Below are 7,878 nucleotides of genomic sequence, written 5' to 3' on the forward strand. Positions count from 1 at the left end.
AGGAGGGAAGGGGGGAGAGAAGAGAGAGGGGGGAGGGAGGGAGAGAGGGAGAGAGAGAGAGAGAGACAGAGAGAGAGAGAGAGAGAAACATTCATATGAGAGAGACTCATTGATTTGTTGCCTCTCGCACATGCCCCAAACAGGGCAGGGAGCAAACCCGAAACCAAGGTACATGCCCTTGACCAGGAATTGAACCCACAGCCCTTTGGTATAGAGACTGACGCTCTAACCACTGAGCACACCAACCATGGCAAAACCTATATAAATCTTATTAACTAATGTCACCACAACAAATTTAATTTTTTAAAAATAAAATGATTGTGTAATCGTGGGTCTATTTCTGGGGTTTCTAAGATTAATTTGATTCGTATGCCCCTACCAAACTATATTTGTTTCCTTGGGCTGCTATAACTAAGTACCACAAATAGGTGGCTTAAAACAACAAAAAATTATTTTCTCACAGGTTTGAAGGCTGGAAGTCTGAAATCAAGGTGTTGGCAGAATCATGCTCACTCTGAAGGCTTTAAAGAAGAACCTTTCCTTGCCTCTTCCTAGCTGTGGTGACTACCAGAATCCTTGGGGTTCCTTGGCTTTTAGAAGCTTTCAACAAATAGTAGCTAATATGATGATGATGATGATGATGATGTATATTTTATCCTCTGCCCTGTTTAACATTTTACTACAGTAAAGCCACTAATTATACATCAAAACTTAGTTCACATCTCCCTGTGAAGCCTTCCCTGATTTTTCTAAATTCTCTTTCCTCCTTCCACTTACTATGGTTTTATTATAATTATTTATATGTTTTTCTACTCTAATCTATGAAACACCGCAAAAGTAGGGATTGTGTCTTATGCATCTTGCATCTCAGTACCAAGCAGAGTAATACTATTATGGGCTGAGTAAAGAGTTAATAAAAATAAAAAACATTACATTTTATCTGGAAAGTATGCCTGGCAAAGTAAAAAGCGTAAGGAAGGATATGTGGAGAAACAGAAACTTGAAGAGGTAAAGCAATCTCCCACATTCAACCTAGTGGCACACACTGGGGCCAGTTGCCAGGGCTTTTCTTCCCATGTTCACCAGGAAGGGCATTCTAGAAAACAGAGCACTGGCCAGGACACCCGAAGACTAGTCAGAGGCCTGGGTCTGCATTAACTCGTATTAACAGAAAAATCCCTGACTTCTTCATTTCTTCATCCACAAAGATAATTCTAACTCCGTTTAACATACAGAGTTATGAAGGCTCAGCTATTACTGTGTTTTATAAATTCTAAAGCTCCATATACAAATGCAGAGTATTATTATCTAATGGGCCAGTAATTGACCACCTATCTGGAGCCTCCTCCTTCTTTCATCACCCCCACATCAATTAACTACCAAGTCCCACCGATTGACCCAGCAGGGTCTTACATATTCATTACCTCTTTTTAATCATTACTAAACTACCCTGACTCAGCTCCTCATCCAATTGCACCAAGATTAACTTCATAATCGAACTGCTGCCCTGCTGCTAGCCCACCTTCCGTTTCTGCCAGGACACCCTGGTGTGTCCCAGCTCCACTTGAAAGCTTTCAATGGCCTTTCATTGTATTTTCAATACAGTACAAACTCAGAGAACTAATAATCAAGCTATCTGGCTCTCTAGATGCTTGTCTGGTCGTACTAAGCGCGCATGCGCACACACACAACTTCTGTGCGTTTTACATACTAGGCAACTTAGCAATTTACTCTTTTCTAGCACCTGTGGTTCCAAAGATAAAATTTGCATCACACCAGGAATATTTTCCTACTCAGCTCTAAAACTTACCTAACCTTTTAATGTTTTGCTCAAAAATAAGTTTCTTCAAAGTCTATCTAAAATGACTTACCAGCTAGAAGGTAACTCTCCCTCTTGTAATTTATCTGTACTTCTTTACACAGACACTTAAGACTTCCTGCTTTATGATGTAGTTATTTATTTATGGATGTGCCTTCTAGTGCTTACTAGAAGTTCCTTTGAGACAAGATTTATGTACACCTAGAACAGTGATGTTCACAGGCAATATTCATAATAAGAATAAAATTAACTGACACTTTCTATCACATTTAGGTAATTTTATAAAGCTCCTTTCTTGTCCTCCTCCCTACTGCCTATCAGAATCTTCACTTCTTAGGATAAATACTAGAGTTGTTTGTTTTTAAAGAAAGGTAAATTAAACTGCATATGGATTGAGCTTTCTATAATATACCTTAAACTTAATGGAGCTATGTCTAGAGCTTCCAAAGTCCAACAAACAGGTTCATATTTTTGAAATTAAAAAGGAATAAGCCAGATTATTCAGATCTTCCAGATTCACCTGTTCTTCAGGCATGTTTTTAGGCTACAAAAATTAAATAGAGGAAACAAACAATTATAGTACTAAATTATGTAAGGGTAAAGTATCAACTGGAGAAGATGAATGTTTCCAGCATTTATCTGTTCACGACTGACACTTTGAAGAGAATGTGACAGCTTACAAGACAACAAACTTACTCATTCCCTGCAATTTCTGAAAATTCATGCCAGTCTGACAGGCCAACCACAGAGTGATCTCTCATGTGTATCAGCCATGACAATTACGATTGCAATAAAAATATTCTCCAAATTTTAAGAGTCCAAATGGTTTTAAGGAAATAGCTAGCCTAATATTTTCATATTTAAGAAGACATATTTCACAAATTATTGAACTAATTTGTGGACCTAAATAAAATTGTCCAAAAAGTTTATCTTATGGAATAAGAAATGGTCCAAATGAATATGGTAAGAGGTCAAGGTGACATGAAAGGCTAAGTTCTAACAAGGGTCAGCAGTGGTGACACAAGAAAAAGGACTGCTGAGAAGCCAGCCGGCCTCTCCATCCTCTTTTGGTGAGTTCGATTTTTGCCTTCACATAGCTATTGAGTTGCCCTATGAATTTCAAAGTCCTATGATTCAAATCTGGGAAGCAATGATAAAAATCAAAGTTCATTATAAGCATCTGAAATAATTTTAAAGAAAATACAAAAGAGCCTTTAAAGTATTTGTCCGGTAACTTACACTGGAAATAATCTTTATCACTATATTAATTTCATAGTTATTTAATCTGGAATAAATCAGGTTCCTATAGACATGTCCCCATCACTGGTTCCCAGCAGAAGGAGAAAAAAAGAGCGCTGTGATGGAATCTCCTTTTATTCTTAATTTCCTATCCCATAGCCAAGCTCTATTAGCCAGTACAGGAAAAAGCAAGGAGGAATGAAGTGAGAAAGTTCTCCAGCTAATCCTCACCACAATTCCATATCCAATCCCTCCCAATCACTGTTGTTTCTCATGATATAACTCCACGTTAGTTTCTCACTTTACTCAGAAAACAAGCTATCAGTGGCTTAACATGTAAAGGCTTTTGTAGATAGATGTAAAAATTTTACCATCATGTACTCCTGAAACCAAATAATTAACAACTAATCTGAGAACACAAGCAATTTAGAAAGAATATCTTCCTCCAATTCTTGAAACAAAATATGCATCTAATAAAAATCAACCACACTGTTTCCTACACAAATTTCATTAGATTATACAGAATGCTGTAAGTTTATGAAACATGAAGGCAGCTCTTCTCTAAACAGTATTCACTGATAATCACTCTCTTTTTCATGCTAATAATAAAATTCACAGAGCATTCTTACCTTGGAAAGGACAAAACGTAATAATACACCCTCATTATCTGCTGTCTCCAAAGAAGAAATTATTTCTCAATACTGTTATGGTAAATGATCATCTTTAGGAAATAATCCCACACTAGCACAAGATGCTTTGACAAGTCTTTCTCATCTTTCATTTCTATTACTGTGACTCATGGCCATATCCATCAATCATTTTAGCAAACACCACCAAATCACAATGCTATTACATACAAGCCAACAGATATTTTCAAAACCATACAGGCACACTATTATTCATCTTTTATAGACAGACAATCAAACTCAACATGACAAGATTTCAGAGATAAAGATAATGGTAAGGTAACTTTTCTAGTCCTAGAAGTAAAATAGACTTAATTTGTCCAAAAAAATATAAGAGTGAGCAACAACTTTAATCTTTTATTATAGTTTAGACTTTTAAATTTAATAAGGATATTTTTGAACTATAAAAATACTTTTAAATTACTTATTTTTACTTTTAAGTGATTTTAAAGATAATTCAATGATAGCTTCTTCACATTTATATAATTAGGAAAATAATTTGCATACAAATCAAGTAATATGCACACATATATATTACAGTGCTTAATTCTTAATTTAATTCTTAAATGATCCTGTATAAATGAATAATCAATATTATTCATTCTTCACTCTTATTAAAGGTGAAACATAATTTTCCCAAAAGGTTGAGGGCACCCCCTGGTGGCAGATTCTTTGGAGAAAAAAATACAAATGGATCAGTAATTAAGAGAAATGCTATTACAATGAAAATATCTTTTGTTAAAATTGACCAAGTTCTGCTCAACCACTCAATGATTTTAGGTAATATCCAACCTAGAAAAATTCAAAATGTGACCAAAGAATATTGATAAGTCTTGGAAGTTCCCCATGAAGAGATCTACATGCAGCAGTTTCCAGGTAGCAAGAGCAGCAATGTCAGAAACAGAAAGAATCTCAGAGATGACCTAGCCCAGTGCACTGTCCAATATGGTAACCACCAGCCAACTGTGTTGATTGAGCATCTGAATGTCGCTAGTGTGACTAAGCAACTGAATTTCAATTTTTATTTTACTTTATTTCAATTTAAATAGCCATATATGGCTATTTGCTACTGTTTGGACAACGCAGATTTAGTACTCCATTCTGTTAGCTGAGAGAATGGCACCAGGTATTACACCAGTGGTGTCAGACCAGGCCTCAGTACTTGAGTTCTGGCTAGGAAAGAATTCAGAGCCAAGATTCAAACTATAAGAGAAAGTTTATTTAGAAAATCACAGAAATCTAAGTGAGTGGTAGAAGAAATGGGCTCAGGAAATAAGTTACAGAGGCAAAAGAAGGGCCCTTGAAGTTTAGGAAAGAGAAAGCAAGGAAAATGTGCTGGGTGGCAGGGTGGGATGGGGTGGGGGGTGAGGGTGGTGAAGGGCATGCTCCCAGGAGGGAGAGCTCTGTTAAGGGCTTTTAAGGGCAGGGATTTTAGGGGAGATCCCAGGGGAGGATCTCAACAGAATATTCATCAGGATTCCAGGTGACTGGTCGGTGGCAGGGAGTCATTGGTCAATGCAACTGGTCCTAAGGTCAGCCATGGCATTCCTTGTCTGGTTTTGCTGCTTTTCTGGGCCTGGAGCTGAAACACAACTAAGGTCTAGCCCTGGTGACCTCCTATACCTGGTCCAAGGTCCTTACTCTGCTCATGTCTGTCTAACTGCCTATCACACATTGAGGCATGCACAGGTACTACTGTGAGCACACAGAGTTTTTAGTAGAGGCTAAAAGGACAGAAAAGGGGTCTAGAAGACAAAGATTGAGCTGAATCTGAAAGTATGAATTAAGAGCAAGCAAACAGCATGCCAAAGAACCACAAGAAATTCAGAGTCATTAGAATATCAGATTTGGAGCAGGAAATTGGCAAGAAATGATGCTAGAGAAGTGGGCAGAGGCAAAGCCATGGAATACCATAAATATCATCTAATAGAGCTGAAAATAGATAAGGTATCATAGAAGGTTTAAACAAATAAGCTTCAAACAGACTGATGAATCTCACAGGGAAGGCAGGTGGGAAGAGATTAACCAAAGAACTTATATGCATATATGCATAACCCATGGACACAGACAATAGTGTGGTGAAGGCCTGGGCAGGAGGAGGGAGTGGGTTAGAAGGGGTCAATGGGGAAAAGAGGGGCACATCTGTATAACTTTCAACAACAAAGATAAATTTTTAAAAATAAAATAGAGTGCACACACACGGGCACACATACACACACACAGAGAGACATATGCTTCAGATAGCTCACTGAGGGTGAGCAGCATAAAGGATGGATTTGAAGGGAGCAACATTGAGCACGGGGGTCAGTTGGGCAACTGTTGCAATATACCATCTGAGTCATGATGACGGCATGAATTGGACAAGTGTAATAGAAACGCAGGTGAGGCTTGAGAAGTGTTTAGGAAGTAAAATTATCCTGTCTTTATATAAGAAGCAGACAGAAAGAAAGAGCTGAAGATGAAAGATTTGAATGTGTACAGCAGTGACTGGTAAAGAGATGGACAAAGGAAAAGTCAATAGCAGCAGTGACAGCTAAGCTGATACTAAAGGACAAGCAAGCGTTAACCTTTCTTTCTGGGGAAAGAGGGATGAGGTCAGAAAACATACAGTAAAATCTATATCCTAAAGTATAATTCTGTTTTGGACATGCTGAGTTTGAGGAATGGAATAAAACTGGCTTTTCCTTTGAGATACAAGGAAAGAGATGAAAAATAATGAAAACCTAAAATGAAGAAACTGAAAGAATTTACCTCAAATCTCTCAATGTGGTGTGAAATAGGAGCAATTGATAGTAAAGTTTGAGCAAAGATTAGAAAAGAATGAAAAGGTTCAGAACCATAGAAGAAATAGATAAATAAAAGATGACAAAAAGAACCAAAGGCCAAGTTAAAAATCCAATAACATGAACTCTCAGTAAGGCTATCAATAAAATGTATGCCTTATTTCCTTTCCTCCCTCCCTTCCTCTTTTAATAAGTATAATCTACTTTGTAAGAGCAAAGGAAGCAAGTAGCTGGATGCTATCAGAGCTGGAAACTAGTAGATACCAAAGGTCAACGAGGATCTAGATGAAAAAGTAGAGTACGCATACCAGGTTGGGCAGTTAGAAAGGCAGAGGGGAACCAATAACTGTTTTTCCAAGGTGTGTTCCATGAAATACTAGCTACAAGGGAGATGTTACACAGAAAGGGGTTCTGCTTATAAATAAGTTCAGGAAAAATGTTTAGTTAATCAAAACTAAGGTTTCTTTATTATAAGACTCCTCAGAATTATTTTCAGTAGGAGGATATAATCTACACTAATAATAGATAGATTATGTAAATTGGCCATACCTCTGCAAGACCCCACAGCCAATCAGGAGGGAATATGCAAATTAGCAGGACAGAGATCGCAGCGGCCACGGAGCCAGCCGGAGCGGTCAGGAGGCTTGGGTCGCCCCTGGCAATGGAGGAAGCCAAGCCTGCCACCCGCCCAGCCAGCCTCCGAAGGAGAGGCCTGTGCGCTCCAGCCACAGAGCAGGCTGGAGCGAGCAGGAGGCTTGGGTCGCCGGGCCGGCCACTGAGGGAGGAGCCTGCAAACGGCCCTCAGCTTCTCACCCAGGCTGGCCAGGCACCCAGGGGGGACCCCCACACTGAAGGGGGCGTGGCCAGCCTGAAAACGGCCCTCAGCCCCTTACCCAGGCTGGACACGCCCCCATGGGGTGAGGGTCCCCACTGGGGGGTGTGGCCAGCCTGCAAACAGCCATCAGCCCCTCACCCAGACTGGAAATACCCCCCCAGCGGGGACCAACACCCCATGGGGGCGTGGCTGATCTGCAAACTGCCTCAGCTCCTCACCCAGTATGGCCAATCACCAGTGGGGACCCCCACCCCAATGGGGGTATGGCTGGCCTGCAAACCACCACAGGCTTCCTCGCCCAGGCCACCACGCCCCCCAAAGCAACTGATCTGGGACACCCTTCAGGGCAAACCAGCCGGCCCCAACCCGTGCACCAGGCCTCTATCCTATCTAATAATAGACAAACATGGTAATTAACCGTACCTCCGATATGCTTTCCATTGGCTAATCAGGGTGATATGCAAATTAACTGCCAACCAAGATGGCGGCCGGCAGCCAGGCAGCTGAAGCGAACAG

The 7,878-nt window shown here is 40.0% G+C and overlaps 1 protein-coding gene across 2 annotated transcripts in view; it reads right to left on the bottom strand.

Moving 5' to 3' along the window:
- The window catches only part of PARG (poly(ADP-ribose) glycohydrolase), a 188,577-nt gene that overhangs the window by 110,660 nt on the left and 70,039 nt on the right, over nucleotides 1–7,878 (bottom strand). The gene's annotated exons all lie outside the window — the stretch shown is intronic.

This window comes from Myotis davidii, unplaced genomic scaffold (genome assembly GCF_000327345.1).
Source record: "Myotis davidii unplaced genomic scaffold, ASM32734v1 scaffold854, whole genome shotgun sequence".
Lineage (NCBI taxonomy): Eukaryota > Metazoa > Chordata > Mammalia > Chiroptera > Vespertilionidae > Myotis > Myotis davidii.